Source organism: Saccoglossus kowalevskii, chromosome 22, assembly GCF_978046115.1.
Source record: "Saccoglossus kowalevskii chromosome 22, keSacKowa6.1, whole genome shotgun sequence".
NCBI classification, from domain to species: Eukaryota; Metazoa; Hemichordata; class Enteropneusta; family Harrimaniidae; genus Saccoglossus; species Saccoglossus kowalevskii.
The window spans coordinates 29,191,785-29,219,187 of NC_140662.1; positions in this window are offsets into that span (position 1 = coordinate 29,191,785).

Genomic DNA, 27,403 nt, shown 5'->3' on the forward strand with positions numbered 1-27,403 from the left:
ATCAAGCACTGTTACAGATAGGGACATGCAACCTGTGCAATATCGAAGCTATAAGACACGAGATGTTACTAACTAATGTGATGACCATATATGGTCATGTGACTTCATCAAATATGCATAAATGTATTAACTCAAGCACAGTTACAGACGGGAACATGCAACCAGTGCAATATTGAAGTGATGGTACATGAAATTTTACTAACAAACAAGATGACCATATATGGTCATGTGACCTCATTGAATATGCATAAATGTAATATATCAATCACTGCAAGAGTTAGGGACATGCAACCTGTGCAATATCGAAGGTATGGGTCAAGAGATGTGACTAACTAATGTGATGACCATATATGGTCATGTGACGTCATTAAATATGCATAATTGTAATATCTCAAGCAGAATCACAGATAGAGACATGCAACCTATGCAATATCGAAGCTATGAGACAAGAGATGTGACTAACTAATGTGATGACCATATATGGTCATGTAACTTCATCAAATATGCATAAATGTAATAACTCAAGCACTGTTATAGATAGGAACATGCAACCAGTGCAATATTGAAGCTATTGCACAACAGAAGTGACTAACACATCCGATGACCATATATGGTCATGTGACCTTATCAAATATGCATGAATATAATAACTCAAGTACTGTTACAAACGGGATCATGCAACCAGTGCAATATTGAAGGAATTGCACGACAGAGGTGACTAACATATCCGATGACCATATCTGGTCATGTGACCTCATCAAATAAGCATAAATATAATAACTCAAGCACTATTACAGACGGGTACATGCAACCTGTGCAATATCGAATCTATGGAACAAGAGATGTGACTAACTAATTTGATGACCATATATGGTCATGTGACCTCATCAAATATTCATAAATGTTATATCTCAAGCACTGTTACAGATAGGAACATGCAACCAATGCAATATTGAAGTTATTGCACAACAGAGCTGACAAAAACATCCGATGACCATATATGGTCATGAGACATCATTAAATATGCAAGATTGTAATACCTTATGCACTGTTACAAACAGGAACATGTGACATGTTTAGTATGAAGGCCATGCAATTTCCTTTAATATATTATTGTCGATGATGCTGATTTTGGAATGCTGCTAATAAGTCAGTGGGCTCGAAACCCGACATTGCTGCAACGCAGCTATATTTATTATTATTATTATTATTATTCTTCCGCCTAAATTTTTGGTCACGCTTTATGTCAACACCGTTGGACCGATCAGTTCCATACTTGCTACAATGGTAAAGCTGTATGAGATCTGGTGCATATCCTAAGTTCAGACACATAGGTCACATGACCAGGCCGCCATCTTGGATTAAAGGCGAAATTTTCAATGCCGAATTGCGCACCTTTCTGAGGGTCTGAGTGCTCCAATTTTTTTATGATAGTAGCATTGCGACAAGGGCTACAAATTTCATCAAAAAAAACTTTAGCGGTCACGTGACTTTTTTTTTTAGAATTTTTTGAAATTTTGTTTTGCATCTCATTTGCATAATTTTCGACAAATCAACTAACCCTGAATAACTTTGAAAGATCATATGACATAGTATTTAATTCCAAAATATTGAGTCCAGGCGATAAGCCGTTTTTTATAAGAAGATTTTAGAATGTTTTTCCATATTTTTTTGTTCTTTTACATGGTCACGTGACCTCATTTTTTAGACATAATTGCAATATCTCAAGCACTGTTACAGATAGGAACATGCAACCAGTGCAATATTGAAGTGATGGTACATGAAATTCTACTAACAAACAAGATGACCATATATGGTCATGTGATCTCATTAAATATGCATAAATGTAATATATCAAGCACTGTTACAGATAGGGACATGCAACCTGTGCAATATCGAAGCTATAAGACACGAGATGTGACTAACTAATGTGATGACCATATATGGTCATGTGACTTCATCAAATATGCATAAATGTAATAACTCAAGCACAGTTACAGACGGGAACATGCAACCAGTGCAATATTGAAGTGATGGTACATAAAATTTGACTAACAAACAAGATGACCATATATGGTCATGTGATCTCATTGAATATGCATAAATGTAATATATCAAGCACTGCAAGAGTTAGGGACATGCAACCTGTGCAATATCGAAGGTATGGGTCAAGAGATGTGACTAACTAATGTGATGACCATATATGGTCATGTGACTTCATTAAATATGCATAATTGAATTATATCAAGCACTGTTACAGACATGAACATGCAACCTGTGCAAAATCGAAGATGTGGGACATGAGATGTGAGTAACTAATGTGATAACCGTATATGGTCATGTGACGTCCTTAAATATGCATAATTGTAATATCTCAAGCAGAATCACAGATAGAGACATGCAACCTATGCAATATCGAAGCTATGAGACAAGAGATGTGGCTAACTAATGTGATGACCATATATGGTCACGTAATTTCATCAAATATGCATAAATGTAATAACTCAAGCGCTGTTACAGATAGGAACATGCAACCAGTGCAATATTGAAATGATGGTACATGAAATTCTACTAACAAACAAGATGACCATATATGGTCATGTGATCTCATTAAATATGCATAAATGTAATATATCAAGCACTGTTACAGATAGGGACATGCAACCTGTGCAATATCGAAACTATAAGACACGAGATGTGACTAACTAATGTGATGACCATATATGGTCATGTGACTTCATCAAATATGCATAAATGTAATAACTCAAGCACAGTTACAGACGTGAACATGCAACCAGTGCAATATTGAAGTGATGGTACATGAAATTTTACTAAAAAACAAGATGACTATATATGGTCATGTGACCTCATTGAATATGCATAAATGTAATATATCAAGCACTGCAAGAGTTAGTTACATGCAACCTGTGCAATATCGGAGGTATGGGTCAAGAGATGTGACTAACTAATGTGATGACCATATATGGTCATGTGACTTCATTAAATATGCATAATTGAATTATCTCAAGCACTGTTACAGTTAGAAACATGCAACCTGTGCAATATCGAAGCTGTGAGACAAGAGATGTGACCAACTAATGTGATGACCATATATGGTCATGTAACTTCTTCAAATATGCATACATGTAATAACTCAAGCACTGTTACAGACATGAACATGCAACCTGTGCAAACTCGAAGCTATGGGACATGAGATGTGAGTAACTAATGAGATGACCGTATATGGTCATGTGACGTCATTAATTATGCATAATTGTAATATCTCAAGCAGAATCACAGATATAGACATGCAACCTATGCAATATCAAAGCTATGATACAAGAGATGTGACTAACTAATGTGATGACCATATATGGTCATGTAACATCATCAAATATGAATAAATGTAGTAACTCAAGCACTGTTACAGATAGGAACATGCAACAAGTGCAATATTGAAGCTATTGCACAACAGAAGTGACTAACATATCCGATGACCATATATGGTCATGTGACCTCATCAAATAAGCATAAATGTAATAACTCAAGCACTATTACAGACGGGAACATGCAACCTGTGCAATATCGAATCTATGGAACAAGAGATGTGACTAACTAATGTGATGACCATATATGATCATGTGACCTCATCAAATATGCATAGATGTTATATCTCAAGCACTTTTACAGATAGGAACATGCAACCAATGCAATATTGAAGTTATTGCACAACAGAGCTGACAAAAACATCCGATGACCATATATGGTCATGTGACATCATTAAATATGCAAGATTGTAATACCTTAAGCACTGTTACAGACAGGAACATGTAACATGTTTAGTATGAAGGCCATGCAATTTCCTTTAATATATTATTGTCCATGATGCTGATTTTGGAATGCTGCTAATAAGTCAGTGGGCTCGAAACCCGACATTGCTGCAACGCAGCTATATTTAGGCTTTCAAGTCCCTTCAGGCTTGAAAGCCTATTGTTTTTGTTATGTTTATTATTATTATTATTATTCTTCCGCCAACTTCAAACGACTTCTTCTCTGAAACGGCTGCACCATTTTGCCTGAAAATTTGTATATACCTTGTACATGTCATGCCAAAAAAAGTGACTGAAACAGATTTTCGATTAGTCACGTGGTTCGTCCGCCATCTTGGAACTCATTAAATATGCATGTCTCTTGTATCTCAAAAACTATTGCATGTACAAACATGGAACTAACGGTATATTGAAGGCAACGCACAAGAGAATTGGCCAAAATATTCGTTGACCATATATGGTCATAGAACTCATTAAATATGCATGTCTCTTATATCTCAAGCACTATTGCATGTACAAACGTGAAACTAACGGTATATTAAAGGCAATGGACAAGAGAATTGGCCAAAATATTCGTTGACCATATATGGTCATAGAACTCATTAAATATGCATGTCTCTTATATCTCAAGCACTATTGCATGTACAAACGTGAAACTTACGCTATATTGAAGGTAATGGTCAAGAGAATGAGGCACCATATTCGTTGACCATATAAGGTCATATACCTCATTAAATATGCATATCTATAATATCTCAGACTCTATTGCACATACAGGCATGGAACCATTGCTATATTGAAGGCTTTGGACAAGAGAAATTGTCAACATGTTCAATGACTATATATGGTCATATAACTCATTAAATATGCATGTCTCCAATATCTCATGTACCATTGCATGTACAAACATGGAACTAACGGTATACTGAAGGCTTTGGACAAGAGAAATTGTCAACATATTCGTTGACCATATATGGTTATAGAACACATTAAATATGCATGTCTCCAATATTTCAAGCACCATTGCAAGTGTAAACATGGTACCAATGCTATATTGAAGGCACTGGGAAAGAAAATTGGCCAACATATCCGTTGACCATATATGGTCATAGAACTCATTTAATATGCATGTCTCTAATATCTCAAGCGCTATTCCATGTACAAACATGGAACAAACACTATATTGAAGGCAATAGAAAAGAGAATTGGCCAACATATCCGTTGACTATATATGGTCATAGAGCTCATTAAATATGCATATAATATCTCGAGCACTATTGAAGTTAGAGACATGGAAATAGCGCTACAATGAAGGCATTGGGCCAGAACTTCGTGTAACCTACACGTATATACATTGCACAAATCAAATCTTCAATCTTTTTTTCCCCAAATTTAATGGTGTTATGGCTCCTTTTTCTTGAAAGCCGTTAATAGCTGCTCTGCAGCTATATTTATTATTATTATTATTATTATTCTTCCGCCTAAATTTTTGGTCACGCTTTATGTCAACACCGTTGGACCGATCAGTTCCATACTTGCCACAATGGTAAAGCTGTATGAGATCTGGTGCATATCCTAAGTTCAGACACATAGGTCACATGACCAGGCCGCCATCTTGGATTAAAGGCGAAATTTTCAATGCCGAATTGCGCACCTTTCTGAGGGTCTGAGTGCTCCAATTTTTTTATATTAGTAGCAGTGCGACAAGGGCTACAAATTTCATCAAAAAAAACTTTAGCGGTCACGTGACTTTTTTTTTTAGAATTTTTTTAAATTTTGTTTTGCATCTCATTTGCATAATTTTCGACAAATCAACTAACCCTGAATAACTTTGAAAGATCATATGACATAGTATTTAATTCGAAAATATGGAAGTCCAGGCGAAAAGCCGTTTTTTATAAGAAGATTTTAGAATGTTTTTTCATATTTTTTTGTTCTTTTATATGGTCACGTGACCTCATTTTATAGACATAATTGCAATATCTTAAGCACTGTTACAGTTAGGAACATGCAACCAGTGCAATATTGAAGTGATGGTACATGAAATTCTACTAACAAACAAGATGACCATATATGGTCATGTGATCTCATTAAATATGCATAAATGTAATATATCAAGCACTGTTACAGATAGGGACATGCAACCTGTGCAATATCGAAGCTATAAGACACGAGATGTTACTAACTAATGTGATGACCATATATGGTCATGTGACTTCATCAAATATGCATAAATGTATTAACTCAAGCACAGTTACAGACGGGAACATGCAACCAGTGCAATATTGAAGTGATGGTACATGAAATTTTACTAACAAACAAGATGACCATATATGGTCATGTGACCTCATTGAATATGCATAAATGTAATATATCAATCACTGCAAGAGTTAGGGACATGCACTGTTAAGCACTGTTACAGTTAGGAACATGCAACCAGTGCAATATTGAAGTGATGGTACATGAAATTCTACTAACAAACAAGATGACCATATATGGTCATGTGATCTCATTAAATATGCATAAATGTAATATATCAAGCACTGTTACAGATAGGGACATGCAACCTGTGCAATATCGAAGCTATAAGACACGAGATGTTACTAACTAATGTGATGACCATATATGGTCATGTGACTTCATCAAATATGCATAAATGTATTAACTCAAGCACAGTTACAGACGGGAACATGCAACCAGTGCAATATTGAAGTGATGGTACATGAAATTTTACTAACAAACAAGATGACCATATATGGTCATGTGACCTCATTGAATATGCATAAATGTAATATATCAATCACTGCAAGAGTTAGGGACATGCAACCTGTGCAATATCGAAGGTATGGGTCAAGAGATGTGACTAACTAATGTGATGACCATATATGGTCATGTGACGTCATTAAATATGCATAATTGTAATATCTCAAGCAGAATCACAGATAGAGACATGCAACCTATGCAATATCGAAGCTATGAGACAAGAGATGTGACTAACTAATGTGATGACCATATATGGTCATGTAACTTCATCAAATATGCATAAATGTAATAACTCAAGCACTGTTATAGATAGGAACATGCAACCAGTGCAATATTGAAGCTATTGCACAACAGAAGTGACTAACACATCCGATGACCATATATGGTCATGTGACCTTATCAAATATGCATGAATATAATAACTCAAGTACTGTTACAAACGGGATCATGCAACCAGTGCAATATTGAAGGAATTGCACGACAGAGGTGACTAACATATCCGATGACCATATCTGGTCATGTGACCTCATCAAATAAGCATAAATATAATAACTCAAGCACTATTACAGACGGGTACATGCAACCTGTGCAATATCGAATCTATGGAACAAGAGATGTGACTAACTAATTTGATGACCATATATGGTCATGTGACCTCATCAAATATTCATAAATGTTATATCTCAAGCACTGTTACAGATAGGAACATGCAACCAATGCAATATTGAAGTTATTGCACAACAGAGCTGACAAAAACATCCGATGACCATATATGGTCATGAGACATCATTAAATATGCAAGATTGTAATACCTTATGCACTGTTACAAACAGGAACATGTGACATGTTTAGTATGAAGGCCATGCAATTTCCTTTAATATATTATTGTCGATGATGCTGATTTTGGAATGCTGCTAATAAGTCAGTGGGCTCGAAACCCGACATTGCTGCAACGCAGCTATATTTATTATTATTATTATTATTATTCTTCCGCCTAAATTTTTGGTCACGCTTTATGTCAACACCGTTGGACCGATCAGTTCCATACTTGCTACAATGGTAAAGCTGTATGAGATCTGGTGCATATCCTAAGTTCAGACACATAGGTCACATGACCAGGCCGCCATCTTGGATTAAAGGCGAAATTTTCAATGCCGAATTGCGCACCTTTCTGAGGGTCTGAGTGCTCCAATTTTTTTATGATAGTAGCATTGCGACAAGGGCTACAAATTTCATCAAAAAAAACTTTAGCGGTCACGTGACTTTTTTTTTTAGAATTTTTTGAAATTTTGTTTTGCATCTCATTTGCATAATTTTCGACAAATCAACTAACCCTGAATAACTTTGAAAGATCATATGACATAGTATTTAATTCCAAAATATTGAGTCCAGGCGATAAGCCGTTTTTTATAAGAAGATTTTAGAATGTTTTTCCATATTTTTTTGTTCTTTTACATGGTCACGTGACCTCATTTTTTAGACATAATTGCAATATCTCAAGCACTGTTACAGATAGGAACATGCAACCAGTGCAATATTGAAGTGATGGTACATGAAATTCTACTAACAAACAAGATGACCATATATGGTCATGTGATCTCATTAAATATGCATAAATGTAATATATCAAGCACTGTTACAGATAGGGACATGCAACCTGTGCAATATCGAAGCTATAAGACACGAGATGTGACTAACTAATGTGATGACCATATATGGTCATGTGACTTCATCAAATATGCATAAATGTAATAACTCAAGCACAGTTACAGACGGGAACATGCAACCAGTGCAATATTGAAGTGATGGTACATAAAATTTGACTAACAAACAAGATGACCATATATGGTCATGTGATCTCATTGAATATGCATAAATGTAATATATCAAGCACTGCAAGAGTTAGGGACATGCAACCTGTGCAATATCGAAGGTATGGGTCAAGAGATGTGACTAACTAATGTGATGACCATATATGGTCATGTGACTTCATTAAATATGCATAATTGAATTATATCAAGCACTGTTACAGACATGAACATGCAACCTGTGCAAAATCGAAGATGTGGGACATGAGATGTGAGTAACTAATGTGATAACCGTATATGGTCATGTGACGTCCTTAAATATGCATAATTGTAATATCTCAAGCAGAATCACAGATAGAGACATGCAACCTATGCAATATCGAAGCTATGAGACAAGAGATGTGGCTAACTAATGTGATGACCATATATGGTCACGTAATTTCATCAAATATGCATAAATGTAATAACTCAAGCGCTGTTACAGATAGGAACATGCAACCAGTGCAATATTGAAATGATGGTACATGAAATTCTACTAACAAACAAGATGACCATATATGGTCATGTGATCTCATTAAATATGCATAAATGTAATATATCAAGCACTGTTACAGATAGGGACATGCAACCTGTGCAATATCGAAACTATAAGACACGAGATGTGACTAACTAATGTGATGACCATATATGGTCATGTGACTTCATCAAATATGCATAAATGTAATAACTCAAGCACAGTTACAGACGTGAACATGCAACCAGTGCAATATTGAAGTGATGGTACATGAAATTTTACTAAAAAACAAGATGACTATATATGGTCATGTGACCTCATTGAATATGCATAAATGTAATATATCAAGCACTGCAAGAGTTAGTTACATGCAACCTGTGCAATATCGGAGGTATGGGTCAAGAGATGTGACTAACTAATGTGATGACCATATATGGTCATGTGACTTCATTAAATATGCATAATTGAATTATCTCAAGCACTGTTACAGTTAGAAACATGCAACCTGTGCAATATCGAAGCTGTGAGACAAGAGATGTGACCAACTAATGTGATGACCATATATGGTCATGTAACTTCTTCAAATATGCATACATGTAATAACTCAAGCACTGTTACAGACATGAACATGCAACCTGTGCAAACTCGAAGCTATGGGACATGAGATGTGAGTAACTAATGAGATGACCGTATATGGTCATGTGACGTCATTAATTATGCATAATTGTAATATCTCAAGCAGAATCACAGATATAGACATGCAACCTATGCAATATCAAAGCTATGATACAAGAGATGTGACTAACTAATGTGATGACCATATATGGTCATGTAACATCATCAAATATGAATAAATGTAGTAACTCAAGCACTGTTACAGATAGGAACATGCAACAAGTGCAATATTGAAGCTATTGCACAACAGAAGTGACTAACATATCCGATGACCATATATGGTCATGTGACCTCATCAAATAAGCATAAATGTAATAACTCAAGCACTATTACAGACGGGAACATGCAACCTGTGCAATATCGAATCTATGGAACAAGAGATGTGACTAACTAATGTGATGACCATATATGGTCATGTGACCTCATCAAATATGCATAAATGTTATTTCTCAAGCACTGTTACAGATAGGAACATGCAACCAATGCAATATTGAAGTTATTGCACAACAGAGCTGAAAAAAACATCCGATGACCGTATATGGTCATGGGACCTCATTAAATATGCAAGATTGTAATACCTTAAGCACTGTTACAGACAGGAACATGTAACATGTTTAGTATGAAGGCCATGCAATTTCCTTTAATATATTATTGTCAATGATGCTGATTTTGGAACGCTGCTAATAAGTCAGTGGGCTCGAAACCCGACATTGCTGCAACGCAGCTATATTTAGGCTTTCAAGTCCCTTCAGGCTTGAAAGCCTATTGTTTTTGTTATGTTTATTATTATTATTATTATTCTTCCGCCAACTTCAAACGACTTCTTCTCTGAAACGGCTGGACCATTTTGCCTGAAAATTTGTATATACCTTCTACATGTCATGCCATTAAAAGTGACTGAAACAGATTTTCGATTAGTCACGTGGTTCGGCCGCCATCTTGGAACTCATTAAATATGCATGTCTCTTGTATCTCAAAAACTATTGCATGTACAAACATGGAACTAACGGCATATTGAAGGCAACGCACAAGAGAATAAATTGGCTAAAATATTCGTTGACCATATATGGTCATAGAACTCATTAAATTTGCATATCTATAATATCTCAGGCACTATTGCACATACAGACATGGAACCAATGCTATATTGAAGGCTTTGGACAAGAGAAATTGTCAACATCTTCAATGACCATATATGGTCATATAACTCATTAAATATGCATGTCTCCAATATCTCAAGCACTATTGCATGTACAAACATGGAACTAACGGTATACCGAAGGCAATGGACAAGAAAATTGACCAACATATTCGTTGACCATATATGGTCATAGAACTCATTAAATATGCATGTCTCTTATATCTCAAGCACTATTGCATGTACAAACGTGAAACTAACGCTATATTGAAGGTAATGGTCAAGAGAATGAGCCAACATATTCGTTGACCATATAAGGTCATATACCTCATTAAATATGCATATCTATAATATCTCAGGCACTATTGCACATACAGATATGGAACCATTGCTATATTGAAGGCTTTGGACAAAAGAAATTGTCAACATCTTCAATGACCATATATGGTCATATAACTCATTAAATATGCATGTCTCCAATATCTCAAGCACTATTGCATGTATAAACATGGTACCAATGCTATATTGAAGGCAATACCAAAGAGAATTGGCCAACATATCCGCTGACCATATATGGTCATAGAACTCATTAAATATGCATGTCTCCAATATCTCAAGCACTGTTGCATGTATAAACATGGTACCAATGCTATATTGAGGAAACTGGGAAAGAGAATTGGCCAACATATCCGTTGACCATATATGGTCATAGAACTCATTCAATATGCATGTCTCTAATATCTCAAGCGCTATTCCATGTACAAACATGGAACAAACATTATATTGAAGGCAATAGCAAAGAGAATTGGCCAACATATCCGTTGACCATATATGGTCATAGAACTCATTAAATATGCATGTCTCTAATATTTCAAGCAGTATTGCATGTACAGAATTGGCCAACATATCCGTTGACCATATATGGTCATAGAACTCATTAGATATGCATATATATAATATCTCGAGCACTATTGAAGTTAGAGGCATGGAAAAAGTGCTATAAGGAAGGCATTGGGCCAGAACGTCGTGTAAATTACACGTATATACATTGCACAAATCAAATCTTCAAACTTTTTTTTCTCCAAATTTAATGGTGTTATGACTCTTTTTTCTTGAAAGCCGTTAATAGCTGCTCTGCAGCTATATTTATTATTATTATTATTATTATTCTTCCGCCTAAATTTTTGGTCACGCTTTATGTCAACACCGTTGGACCGATCAGTTCCATACTTGCCACAATGGTAAAGCTGTATGAGATCTGGTGCATATCCTAAGTTCAGACACATAGGTCACATGACCAGGCCGCCATCTTGGATTAAAGGCGAAATTTTCAATGCCGAATTGCGCACCTTTCTGAGGGTCTGAGTGCTCCAATTTTTTTATGATAGTAGCAGTGCGACAAGGGCTACAAATTTCATCAAAAAAAACTTTAGCGGTCACGTGACTAATTTTTTTCTAGAATTTTTTTAATTTTCTTTTGCATCTCATTTGCATAATTTCCGACTAATCAACTATCCCTGAATAACTTTGAAAGATCATATGACATAGTATTTAATTCCAAAATATGAAGTCCAGGCGATAAGCCGTTTTTTAGAAGAAGATTTTAGAATGTTTTTTCATATTTTTTTTGTTCTTTTATATGGTCACGTGACCTCATTTTATAGACATAATTGCAATATCTCAAGCACTGTTACAGATAGGAACATGCAACCAGTGCAATATTGAAGTGATGGTACATGAAATTCTACTAACAAACAAGATGACCATATATGGTCATGTGATCTCATTAAATATGCATAAATGTAATATATCAAGCACTGTTACAGATAGCGACATGCAACCTGTGCAATATCGAAGCTATAAGACACGAGCTGTGACTAACTAATGTGATGACCATATATGGTCATGTGACTTCATCAAATATGCATAAATGTAATAACTCAAGCACAGTTACAGACGGGAACATGCAACCAGTGCAATATTGAAGTGATGGTACATGAAATTTTACTAACAAACAAGATGACCATATATGGTCATGTGACCTCATTGAATATGATTAAATGAAATATATCAAGCACTGTAAGAGTTAGGGACATGCATCCTGTGCAATATCGAAGGTATGGGTCAAGAGATGTGACTAACTAATGTGATGACCATATATGGTCATGTGACTTCATTAAATATGCATAATTGAATTATCTCAAGCACTGTTACAGTTAGAAACATGCAACCTGTGCAATATCGAAGCTGTGAGACAAGAGATGTGACTATCTAATGTGATGACCATATATGGTCATGTAACTTCATCAAATATGCATACATGAAATAACTCAAGCACTGTTACAGACATGAACATGCAACCTGTGCAAAATCGAAGCTATGGGACATGAGATGTGAGTAACTAATGAGTTGACCGTATATGGTCATGTGACGTCATTAAATATGCATAATTGTAATATCTCAAGCAGAATCACAAATAGAGACATGCAACATATGCAATATCGAAGCTATGAGACAAGAGATGTGACTAACTAATGTGATGACCATATATGGTCATGTAACTTCATCAAATATGCATAAATGTAGTAACTTAAGCACTGTTACAGATAGGAACATGCAACCAGTGCAATATTGAAGCTATTGCACAACAGAAGTGACTAACACATCTGATGACCATATATGGTCATGTGACCTCATCAAATATGCATAAATGTTATATCTCAATCACTGTTACAGATAGGAACATGCAACCAGTGCAATATTGAAGCTATTGCACAACAGAAGTGACTAACATATCCGATGACTATATATGGTCATGTGACCTCATCAAATAAGCATAAATGTAATAACTCAAGCACTATTACAGACGGGAACATGCAACCTGTGCAATATCGAATATATGGAACAATAGATGTGACTAACTAATGTGATGACCATATATGGTCATGTGACCTCATCAAATATGCATAAATGTTATATGTCAAGCACTGATACAGATAGGAACATGCAACCAGTGCAATATTGAAGTTATTGCACAACAGAAGTGACCGACACATCCGATGTCCATATATGGTCATGTGACATCATTAAATATGTATGATTGTAAAACATTAAGCACTGTTACAGACAGGAACATGTAACATGTTTAGTATGAAGGCCATGCAAATCCATTAATATATTCTTGTCGATGATGCTGGTTTTGGAACGCTGCTAATAAGTCAGTGGGCTCGAAACCCGACATTGCTGCAACGCAGCTATATTTATTATTATTATTATTCTTATTATTTTTCCACCGTTTTTTAAAGCACTGTAACTTGAAAAATAATGCTGCGATTGATTAGGCATTTTGCATGCTGATGAAGGGCCATGAGTTGTGGTGCATACCCCAAAATCAGCCATGTAGGTCACATGACCTGGCCGCCATCTTAGGTAGAACACAAACCGGAAGTGCTCAATTGCACCACTTTCTGAGGGTCTAGGAACTTCCGGTTTTTTTGTGTGGCATCATTGGCTCATGTCTAGCAAATACCAGCAATAAAATCTTTAGCGGTCATGTGACCTTGGCCGCCATATTGGATTTTGTGAAAATTGACAAAAAAATTTTAAAATCTTCTTCTCAAAAATGGCTCGTTCATGTGATTAGACATTTGCTTTGCAGCACCTATGGCCATAGCTCTACAAAGTGACTGAAGCAGATTTTTGAAAAATGGCTTCCTTTGGCAGCCATCTTGGATTTAGTAAAAAGTGAAAGTACGCTATAACTCATGAACAATTTGCCAGATTTAAAACAAAGTTGGCATACAACATCCCTTCGATAAGATGATTATGTGTTCATAAAAATATTTCCCATGATTCAAGTGGTATTGGCGGCCATATTGAATTTATCAAAAAATTGCAAAAAACCTCAAAAAATTATCTTCTTAAAAACTGCTTGCTTGGTTGACAATCAATTTAGCATATAGTATCTCTGTTGATAGCTCTACAAAGGTACTGAAGCAGATTTTTGAAAAATGGCTTCCTTTGGCAGCCATCTTGGATTTAGTGAAAAGTGAAATTACGCTATAAATTATGAACAATTTTCCAGATTTCGACAAAACTTGGCATACAACATCCACTCAATATGATGATTATGTGTTCATAAAAATATTTCCCATGACTCAAGTGGTTTTGGCGGCCATCTTGAATTTATCACAAAAATGCCAAAAACCTCAAGAAATTATTATCTTAAAAACTGCTTGCTTGTTTGACAATCTATTTAGCATATAGTATCTCTGTTGATAGCTCTACAAAGTTACTGAAGCCGATTTTCGAAAAATGGCTTCCTTTGGCAGCCATCTTGGATTTAGTAAAAAAGTGAAAGTACGCTATAACTTATGAACGATTTGCCAGATTTAAACAAAACTTGGCATACAACATCCGCTCAATGAGATGATTATGTGTTCATGAAAATATTTCCCATGATTCAAGTGGTTTTGGCGGCCATGTTGAATTTATCACAAAAATTCAAAAAACCTCAAAAAATTATCTTGTTAAAAACTGCTTCCTTGTTTGAAAAGCAATTTAGCATATAGTATCTCTGTTGATAGCTCTACAAAGTTACTGAAGTAGATTATCGAAAAATGGCTTCCTTTGGCAGCCATCTTCGATTTAGTAAAAGAGAAAAGGTTCTATAACTCATGAACTATTTGTCCTTGCATTAAGTTTATCATATTCCTGTGAAATCAAATCCATATGTTGTGTAGTTTGTCTGCTATCTTTCATTCTAGACATGAAACATTCGTCAAATAATCACAACGAGCAAGTGCAATTTGCCATGAGCCACGCAGGCTCGAAACCCGTCATCGCTGCTATGCAGCTATATTTATTAGGGTTTCGAGCCCATTTGGTCGAAACCCTTTTGTAATTGTTCCGTTTATTATTATTATTATTAGGGTTTCGAGCCCATTTGGTCGAAACCCTATTGTAATTGTTCCGTTTATTATTATTATTATTATTATTATTATTATTATTCTTCCGCCTAAATTTTTGGTCACGCTTTATGTCAACACCGTTGGACCGATCAGTTCCATACTTGCCACAATGGTAAAGCTGTATGAGATCTGGTGCATATCCTAAGTTCAGACACATAGGTCACATGACCAGGCCGCCATCTTGGATTAAAGGCGAAATTTTCAATGCCGAATTGCGCACCTTTCTGAGGGTCTGAGTGCTCCAATTTTTTTATGATAGTAGCAGTGCGACAAGGGCTACAAATTTCATCAAAAAAAACTTTAGCGGTCACGTGACTAATTTTTTTCTAGAATTTTTTTAATTTTCTTTTGCATCTCATTTGCATAATTTTCGACTAATCAACTATCCCTGAATAACTTTGAAAGATCATATGACATAGTATTTAATTCCAAAATATGAAGTCCAGGCGATAAGCCGTTTTTTAGAAGAAGATTTTAGAATGTTTTTTCATATTTTTTTTGTTCTTTTATATGGTCACGTGACCTCATTTTATAGACATAATTGCAATATCTCAAGCACTTTTACAGATAGGAACATGCAACCAGTGCAATATTGAAGTGATGGTACATGAAATTCTACTAACAAACAAGATGACCATATATGGTCATGTGATCTCATTAAATATGCATAAATGTAATATATCAAGCACTGTTACAGATAGCGACATGCAACCTGTGCAATATCGAAGCTATAAGACACGAGATGTGACTAACTAATGTGATGACCATATATGGTCATGTGACTTCATCAAATATGCATAAATGTAATAACTCAAGCACAGTTACAGACGGGAACATGCAACCAGTGCAATATTGAAGTGATGGTACATGAAATTTTACTAACAAACAAGATGACCATATATGGTCATGTGACCTCATTGAATATGATTAAATGTAATATATCAAGCACTGTAAGAGTTAGGGACATGCATCCTGTGCAATATCGAAGGTATGGGTCAAGAGATGTGACTAACTAATGTGATGACCATATATGGTCATGTGACTTCATTAAATATGCATAATTGAATTATCTCAAGCACTGTTACAGTTAGAAACATGCAACCTGTGCAATATCGAAGCTGTGAGACAAGAGATGTGACTAACTAATGTGATGACCATATATGGTCATGTAACTTCATCAAATATGCATACATGAAATAACTCAAGCACTGTTACAGACATGAACATGCAAACTGTGCAAAATCGAAGCTATGGGACATGAGATGTGAGTAACTAATGAGATGACCGTATATGGTCATGTGACGTCATTAAATATGCATAATTGTAATATCTCAAGCAGAATCACAAATAGAGACATGCAACATATGCAATATCGAAGCTATGAGACAAGAGATGTGACTAACTAATGTGATGACCATATATGGTCATGTAACTTCATCAAATATGCATAAATGTAGTAACTCTAGCACTGTTACAGATAGGAACATGCAACCAGTGCAATATTGAAGCTATTGCACAACAGAAGTGACTAACACATCTGATGACCATATATGGTCATGTGACCTCATCAAATATGCATAAATGTTATATCTCAATCACTGTTACAGATAGGAACATGCAACCAGTGCAATATTGAAGCTATTGCACAACAGAAGTGACTAACATATCCGATGACCATATATGGTCATGTGACCTCATCAAATAAGCATAAATGTAATAACTCAAGCACTATTACAGACGGGAACATGCAACCTGTGCAATATCGAATCTATGGAACAATAGATGTGACTAACTAATGTGATGACCATATATGGTCATGTGACCTCATCAAATATGCATAAATGTTATATGTCAAGCACTGATACAGATAGGAACATGCAACCAGTGCAATATTGAAGTTATTGCACAACAGAAGTGACCGACACATCCGATGTCCATATATGGTCATGTGACATCATTAAATATGTATGATTGTAAAACATTAAGCACTGTTACAGACAGGTACATGTAACATGTTTAGTATGAAGGCCATGCAAATCCATTAATATATTCTTGTCGATGATGCTGGTTTTGGAACGCTGCTAATAAGTCAGTGGGCTCGAAACCCGACATTGCTGCAACGCAGCTATATTTATTATTATTATTATTATTCTTCCGCCTAAATTTTTGGTCACGCTTTATGTCAACGCCGTTGGACCGATCAATTCAATACTTGCCACAATGGTAAAGCTATATGAGATCTGGTGCATATCCTAAGTTCAGACACATAGGTCACATGACCAGGCCGCCATCTTGGATTAAAGGCGAAATTTTCAATGCCGAATTGCGCACCTTTCTGAGGGTCTGAGTGCTCCAATTTTTTTATGATAGCAGCAGTGTGATAAGCGCTACAAATTTCATAAAAAAAAACTTTAGCGGTCACGTGACTTTTTTTTTTAGAATTTTTTTAAATTTTGTTTTACATCTCATTTGCATAATTTTCGACAAATCAACTCACCCTGAATAACTTTGAAAGATCATATGACATAGTATTTAATTCCAAAATATGCAGTCGAGGCGATAAGCCGTTTTTTACGACTTCTTCTCTGAAACGGCTGGACCGTTTTGCCTGAAAATTTTTATATACCTTCTACATGTCATGCCATTAAAAGTGACTGAAACAGATTTTCGATTAGTCACGTGGTTCGGCCGCCATCTTGAAACTCATTAAATATGCATGTCTCTTGTACCTCAAAAACTATTACATGTACAAACATGGAACTAACGGTATATTAAAGGCAACGGACAAGAGAATTGGCCAAAATATTAGTTGACCATATATGGTCATAGAACTCATTAAATATGCATGTCTCTTATATCTCAAGCACTATTGCATGTACAAACGTGAAACTGACGCTATATTGAAGTAAATGGTCAAGAGAATGAGCCAACATATTCGTTGACCATATAAGGTCATATACCTCATTAAATATGCATGTCTCTTATATCTCAAGCACTATTGCATGTACAAACGTGAAACTGACGCTATATTGAAGGTAATGGTCAAGAGAATGAGCCAACATATTCGTTGACCATATAAGGTCATATACCTCATTAAATATGCATATCTATAATATCCCAGGCACTATTGCAAGTATAAACATGGTACCAATGCTATACTGAAGGCAATGAACAAGAAAATTGACCAACATATTCGTTGACCATATATGGTCATAGAACTCATTAAATATGCGTGTCTCCAATATCTCAAGCACCATTGCAAGTATAAACATGGTACCAATGCTATATTGAAGGCAATGGGAAAGAAAATTTGCCAACATATTCGTTGACCATATATGGTCATAGAACTCATTTAATATGCATGTCTCTAATATCTCAAGCGCTATTCTATGTACAAACATGGAACAAACACTATATTGAAGGCAATGGAAAAGAGAATTCGCCAACATATTCGTTGACCATATATGGTCATAGAACTCATTAAATATGCATGTCTCTTGTATCTCAAAAACTATTGCATGTACAAACATGGAACTAACGGTATATTGAAGGCAACGCACAAGAGAATTGGCCAAAATATTCGTTGACCATATATGGTCGTAGAACTCATTAAATATGCATATATATACTATCTCAGGCACTATTGCACATACAGACATGGAACCATTGCTATATTGAAGGTTTTGGACAAGAGAAATTGTCAACATTTTCAATGACCATATATGGTCATAGAACTCATTAAATATGCATGTCTCCAATATCTCAAGCACTATTGCATGTACAAACATGGAACTAACGGTATACCGAAGGCAATGGACAAGAAAATTGACCAACATATTTGTTGACCATATATGGCCATATAACTCATTAAATATGCATGTCTCCAATATCTCAAGCACCATTGCAAGTATAAACATGGTACCAATGCTATATTGAAGGCACTGGAAAAGAAAATTGGCCAAAATGTTCGTTGACCATATATGGTCATAGAACTCATTAAATATGCATGTCTCTTATATCTCAAGCACTATTGCATGTACAAACGTGAAACTAACGCTATATTCAAGGTAATGGTCAAGAGAATGAGCCAACATATTCGTTGACCATATAAGGTCATATACCTCATTAAATATGCATACCTATAATATCTCAGGCACTATTGCATGTACGGACAGGGTACCAACGCTATATTGAAGGCAATGGAAAGAGAAAATTGACCAACATATTCGTTGACCATATATGGTCATAGAACTCATTAAATATGCATGTCTCCAGTGTCTCAAGCACCATTGCAAGTATAAACATGGTACCAATGATATATTGAAGGCAATGGACAAGAAAATTGGCCAACATATCCGTTGACCATATATGGTCATAGAACTCATTAAATATGCATGTCTCGAATATCTCAAGCGCTATTCCATGTACAAACATGGAACAAACACTATATTGAAGGAAATAGAAAAGAGAATTGGCAAACATATCCGTTGACCATATATGGTCATAGATCTCATTAAATAAGCATGTCTCTAATATTTCAAGCAGTATTGCATGTACAGACAGGGTACCAACGCTATATTGAAGGCAATGGAAAGAGAATTGGCCAACATATCCGTTGACCATATATGGTCATAGAACTCATTCAATATGCATATATACAATATCTCGAGCACTATTGAAGTTAGAGACATGGAAATAGCGCTATAATGAAGGCATTGGGCCAGAACGTCATGTAACCTACACGTATATACATTGCACAAATCAAATCTTCAAACTTTTTTTTCCAAATTTAATAGTGTTATGGTCCTTTTTCTTGAAAGCCGTTAATAGCTGCTCTGCAGCTATATTTATTAGGGTTTCGAGCCCATTTGGTCGAAACCCTATTGAAATTGTTCCGTTTATTAGGTTTTCAAGACACATGTCTTGGAAACCTTTTGTAATTGTTATGTTTTTTATTATTAGGTTTTCAAGACACATGTCTTGGAAACCTATTGTAATCGTTATGTTTTTTATTATTATTATTCCGCCAGATTTTTTCGCTAAGCGCCATTCGAACACCGTTGCACATATCTGGAAAATTTTTTCACATGTTTGTTAAGTATGATGAGATCTAGTGCATATCCTAAGATGATGCATATTGGTCACGTGGTACGGCGGCCATTTTGAATTTAAGGCGAAAAATGGTATGCTCATTTAAACACCTTTCTGAGGGTCTAGGAGTCTCAAACTTTCGCTTAAAAGAAGCATTGGCCCTAGAGCTACGTATTTCATGAAAAAAAAGTTGAACGGTCATGTGACTTTTTTTTCTAGAATTTTCTAAAATATTGTTTTGCATCTCATTTGCATAATTTTGATCGTATCAAAATTCCACACCATAATTTTGAAGAACATCATACATACTACAGATTAATCAAAGCATCATGAGAGTGCGACCAGTAGTTTTGGAGCAGTTGATTTATGAATATTTTTCACATTTTATATAAAATAGTCAGCAATGTTGCATTATGGGAAAGGGGGGAGGGCCCATATACGATACACATTGAATTGACATATATTGAGAACTATTGCACATACAAGAATGGAACTAAGGCTATATTGAAGACATTGGACAAGAGAATTTACCAAAATATTGGATGACCATATATGGTTATGCAACTCATTAAATATGCATGTCTCTAATATCTCAGGCACTATTGCAAGTACAAACATGGAACTAACGTTGTATTGAAGACATTGGACAAGAAAATGTACCAAAACATTGGATGACCATATATGGTCATATAACTCATTAAATATACATGTCTTTCATATCTCAGGCACTATTGCAAGTACAAACATGGAACCAATGCTATATTGAAGACATTGAACAAAAGAATTGATCAACATAGTTGATGACCATATATGGTCATAGAACTCATTAAATATGCGTGTCTCTAATATCTCAGGCATTATTGCAAGTACAAACATAGAACCAACGCTATATTGAAGACAAAGGACGAGAGAATTGACCAAAATATTCGATAACCATATATGGTCATAGAACTCATTAAATATGCATGTCTCTAATATCTCATGCACTATTGCAAGTACAAACATGGAACAAAAGCTATATTGTAGATATTGAACAAGAGAATTGACCAACACAATCGATGACTATATATGGTCATAGAACTCATTAAATATGCATGTTTTTAATATCTCGGGCACTATTGCAAGTACAAACATGCTACCAATGCTATATTGAAGACATTGGACGAGAGAATTGACCAACATATTCGATGACCATATAAGGTCATAGAACTCATTAAATATGCATATCCATAATATCTCGATCACTTTTAAAGATATAAACATGTACCCAAACCTATATTGAAGGCATTGGACAAAAAAATTGACCAACATATAAAATGACCATATATGGTCATAGAACTCATTAAATATGCAAGTCCCTAATATCTCATGCACTATTGCAAGTACAAACATAGTACCAACACTATATTGTAGATATTGAACAAGAGAATTGACCAACACAATCAATGACCATATATGGTCATAGAAATCATTAAATATGCTTGTCCCTAAAATCTCGGACACTATTGCAAGTATAGACATGCAACCAACACTATATTGAAGACATTGGACAAGAGAATTGAGCAACATAGTAGATGACCATATGGTATTAAATATGCATGTCTCTGATATTTTAGGCACTGTTGCAAGTAGGAACATGGAACCAGTGCTACATTGAAGACATTGAACAAGAGAATTGACAAACATACCTGATGACTATATATGGTCATGGAACTCATTAACTATGCATGGCTATAATATCTCGGACACTATCACATATACAGACATGGAACCCACGTTAATTTTCAGGGCTATTGCAAACAGTCATACATGGCCATGCATTGCATGTGACTTGGCCATGAGCCATGGTCTTGAAAACCGGTCATTGCTGCTATGCAGCTATATTTATTATTATTATTATTCCGCCAGATTTTTCGCTAAGCGCCATTCGAACACCGTTGCACATATCTTGAAAATTTTTTCATATGTTTGTAAAGTTTGATGAGATCTAGTGCATATCCTAAGATGACGCATATTGGTCACGTGGTACGGCGGCCATTTTGAATTTTAGGCGAAAAATGGCATGCTCATTTAAACACATTTCTGAGGGTCTAGGAGTCTCAAACTTTCGCCTAAAAGAATCATTGGCCCTAGAGCTACGTATTTCAGAAAAAAAAAGTTGAACGGTCATGTGACTTTTTTTTCTAGAATTTTCTGAAATATTGTTTTGCATCTCATTTGCATAATTTTGATCGTATCAAAATTCCACGCCATAATTTTGAAGAACATCATACATACTACAGATTAATCAAAGAATCATGGAAGTGGGACCAGTAGTTTTGGAGCAGTTGATTTATGAATATTTTTCACATTTTATATAAAATAGTCAGCAATGTTGCATTATGGGAAAGGGGGGAGGGTCCATATACGATACACATTGAATTGACATATATTGAGAACTATTGCATATACAAGCATGGAACTAACGCTATATTGAAGACATTGGACAAGATAATTGACCAAAATATTGGATGACCATAAATGGTCATGCAACTCATTAAATATGCATGTCTTTAATATCTCAGGCACTATTGCAAGTACAAACATGGAACTAACGCTATATTGAAGACATTGGACAAGAGAATTGACCAAAATATTGGATGACCATATATGGTCATGTAACTCATTAAATATGCATGTCTTTAATATCTCAGGCACTATTGCAAGTATAAACATGGAACCAATGCTATATTGAAGACATTGAACAAAAGAATTGATCAACATAGTGTATGACCATATATGGTCATATAACTCATTAAATATGCGTGTCTCTAATATCTCAGGCATTATTGCAAGTTCAAACATGGAATCAACGCTATATTGAAGACATAGGACGAGAGAATTGACCAACATACTCGATGACCATATATGGTCATAGAACTGATTAAATATGCATATCCATATATCTCGAACACTTTTAATGATAGAAACATGTACCCAAACCTATATTGAAGACATTGGACAAGATAATTGACCAACACAGTCGATGACCATATATGGTCATACAACTCATTAAATATGCATGTCTCTAATATCTCGAGTACTATTGTAAGCACAAACATAGAACCAATACTATATTGAAGACATTGGACAAAAGGATTGACCAACATATTCGATTACCATATATGGCCATCGAACTCACTAAGTATGCATATCCATAATATCTCGAGCACTTTTAAAGATAGGGACATGTACCCAAACCTATACTGAAGACATTGGACAAGAGAATTGTCCAACATATGAGACGACCCATATGGTCATAGAACTCATTAAATATGCATGCCTCTAATATCTTAGGCACTGTTGCAGGTAGGAACATGAAACCAATGCTATATTGAAGTCATTGGACAAGAGAATTGACAAACATACCTGATGACTATATATGGTCATAGAACTCATTACATATGCATGGCAATAATATCTTGGACACTATCACATATACAAACATGGGACCAACGTTAATTTTCAGGGCTAATGCAAACAGTCATACCTGGCCATGCATTGCATGTGACTTGGCCATGTGCCATGGTCTTGAAAACCGGTCATTGCTGCTATGCAGCTATATTTTATTATTATTATTATTCCGCCAGATTTTTTCGCTAAGCGCCATTTCGACACCGTTGCACATATCTGGAAAAATTTTTCATATGTTTGTAAAGGTTGATGAGATCTAGTGCATATCCTAAGATTATGCATATTGGTCACGTGGTACGGCGGCCATTTTGAATTTAAGGCGAAAAATGGCATGCTCATTTAAACACATTTCTGAGGGTCTAGGAGTCTCAAACTTTCGCTTAAAAGAAGCATTGGCCCTAGAGCTACGTATTTCATGAAAAAAAAGTTGAACGGTCATGTGACTTTTTTTTCTAGAATTTTCTAAAATATTGTTTTGCATCTCATTTGCATAATTTTGATCGTATCAAAATTCCACGCCATAATTTTGAAGAACAACACACATACTACAGATTAATCAAAGAATCATGGAAGTGGGACCAGTAGTTTTGGAGCAGTTGATTTATGAATATTTTTCACATTTTATATAAAATAGTCAGCAATGTTGCATTATGGGAAAGGGGGGAGGGTCCATATACGATACACATTGAATTGACATATATTGAGAACTATTGCATATACAAGCATGGAACTAACGCTATATTGAAGACATTGGACAAGATAATTGACCAAAATATTGGATGACCATAAATGGTCATGCAACTCATTAAATATGCATGTCTTTAATATCTCAGGCACTATTGCAAGTACAAACATGGAACTAACGCTATATTGAAGACATTGGACAAGAGAATTGACCAAAATATTCGATGACCATATATGGTCATGTAACTCATTAAATATGCATGTCTCTAATATCTCAGACACTATTGCAAGTATAAACATGGAACCAATGCTATATTGAAGACATTGAACAAAAGAATTGATCAACATAGTGTATGACCATATATGGTCATATAACTCATTAAATATGCGTGTCTCTAATATCTCAGGCATTATTGCAAGTTCAAACATGGAATCAACGCTATATTGAAGACATAGGACGAGAGAATTGACCAACATACTCGATGACCATATATGGTCATAGAACTGATTAAATATGCATATCCATATATCTCGAACACTTTTAATGATAGAAACATGTACCCAAACCTATATTGAAGACATTGGACAAGATAATTGACCAACACAGTCGATGACCATATATGGTCATACAACTCATTAAATATGCATGTCTCTAATATCTCGAGTACTATTGTAAGCACAAACATAGAACCAATACTATATTGAAGACATTGGACAAAAGGATTGACCAACATATTCGATTACCATATATGGTCATCGAACTCACTAAGTATGCATATCCATAATATCTCGAGCACTTTTAAAGATAGGGACATGTACCCAAACCTATACTGAAGACATTGGACAAGAGAATTGTCCAACATATGAGACGACCCATATGGTCATAGAACTCATTAAATATGCATGCCTCTAATATCTTAGGCACTGTTGCAGGTAGGAACATGAAACCAATGCTATATTGAAGTCATTGGACAAGAGAATTGACAAACATACCTGATGACTATATATGGTCATAGAACTCATTACATATGCATGGCAATAATATCTTGGACACTATCACATATACAAACATGGGACCAACGTTAATTTTCAGGGCTAATGCAAACAGTCATACCTGGCCATGCATTGCATGTGACTTGGCCATGTGCCATGGTCTTGAAAACCGGTCATTGCTGCTATGCAGCTATATTTATTATTATTATTATTCTTCCGCCGTTTTTTCGTCACACTTTATGGCAACACCGTTGGACCGATCAGTTCCATACTTGCCACAATGGTAAAGCTGTATGAGATCTGGTGCATATCCTAAGTTCAGACACATAGGTCACATGACCAGGCCGCCATCTTGGATTAAAGGCGAAATTTTCAATGCCGAATTGCGCACCTTTCTGAGGGTCTGAGTGCTTCAATTTTTTTATGATAGTAGCAGTGCGACAAGGGCTACAAATTTCATCAAAACAAACTTTAGCGGTCACGTGACTTTTTTTTTTAGAATTTTTTGAAATTTTGTTTTGCATCTCATTTGCATAATTTTCGACAAATCAACTAACCCTGAATAACTTTGAAAGATCATATGACATAGTATTTAATTCCAAAATATGGAAGTCCAGGCGAAAAGCCGTTTTTTATAAGAAGATTTTAGAATGTTTTTTCATATTTTTTTGTTCTTTTATATGGTCACGTGACCTCATTTTATAGACATAATTGCAATATCTCAAGCACTGTTACAGATAGGAACATGCAACCAGTGCAATATTGAAGTGATGGTACATGAAATTCTACTAACAAAAAGATGACCATATATGGTCATGTGATCTCATTAAATATGCATAAATGTAATATATCAAGCACTGTTACAGATAGGGACATGCAACCTGTGCAATATCGAAGCTATAAGACACGAGATGTGACTAACTAATGTGATGACCATATATGGTCATGTGACTTCATCAAATATGCATAAATGTTGTATCTCTAGCACTGTTACATATAGGAACATGCAACCAGTGCAATATTGAAGTTGTTGCACAACAGAGGTGACTAACATATCCGATGACCATATATGGTCATGTGACCTCATCAAATATGCATAAATGTAATAACTCAAGCACTGTTGCAGACAGGAACATGCAACTAGTGCAGTATTGAAGGTATTGCACCAGAAAGGTGACTAACACATCCGATGACCATGTATGATCATGTGACATCATTAAATATGCATTAATGTAATAACTCAAGCACTGTTACAGGCGAGAACATGCAACCAATGCAATACTGAAGTGATGGTACAATAAATTTTACTAACAAACAAGATGACCATATATGGTCATGTGAGGTCATTAAATATGCATAAATGTAATATATCAAGCACTGTTATAGACGGGAACATGCAACCTGTGCAATATCGAAGCTATGAGACAAGAGATGTGACTAACTAATGTGATGACCATATATGGTCATGTGACCTCATCAAATAT